This window comes from Trichinella spiralis, assembly GCF_000181795.1.
Source record: "Trichinella spiralis strain ISS 195 chromosome Unknown Scfld6, whole genome shotgun sequence".
In the NCBI taxonomy this organism is placed as follows: Eukaryota; Metazoa; Nematoda; class Enoplea; order Trichinellida; family Trichinellidae; genus Trichinella; species Trichinella spiralis.
Genome location: NW_003526945.1, coordinates 3,334,136 through 3,334,740, shown reverse-complemented (window position 1 = coordinate 3,334,740; position 605 = coordinate 3,334,136).

Here is a 605-nt window from a genome sequence, read left to right as displayed (position 1 = left end):
GCTTCGTGTCGTCCACGTTTTCACATTTTCTTTGCTCCATTCTTTAAACCTGTAATAATGATATTAAATCAAAACTATCTTCACTTTATCACAAAATAGATTTACAACAAATCTAATAATTAAGTGCTATCTAATTAAACAATAATTGTTTACAAAATGAGTAAACAAAGTTAAAAAAATAACAAGCAGAAAAATGGAATACTTGTCAGTAATTCTGCAACCGACCTTAGCAGCTACTTAACGCTATAATGAACTCAGAGAACGTTCAACGATGCTACTAATTGGCACGTAAATTAAACAAACAAACGCACCCTTACTGATGATAAGGCGCCTTATAGCGATAGTTATTTTGCATAATGCAGCGTTAGAAACCGGGTTTTAGGCGTAAAAACTTTTTGACTGAACATGAAATCTATCCTAAGCCCGTAATATGATCAGAAACTATGTGCTGCTAATTCTTATCATTATGGAATGGACAATTTTAAATTCACAAATGACCTTGCACGTTAAATTCATTCCCACATATAAACTAACCTAACAACGCCGGCATCTTAAACAACAATTTACCCTTGCAACCAAGATAACAGACTACCGATGGCCCTGAA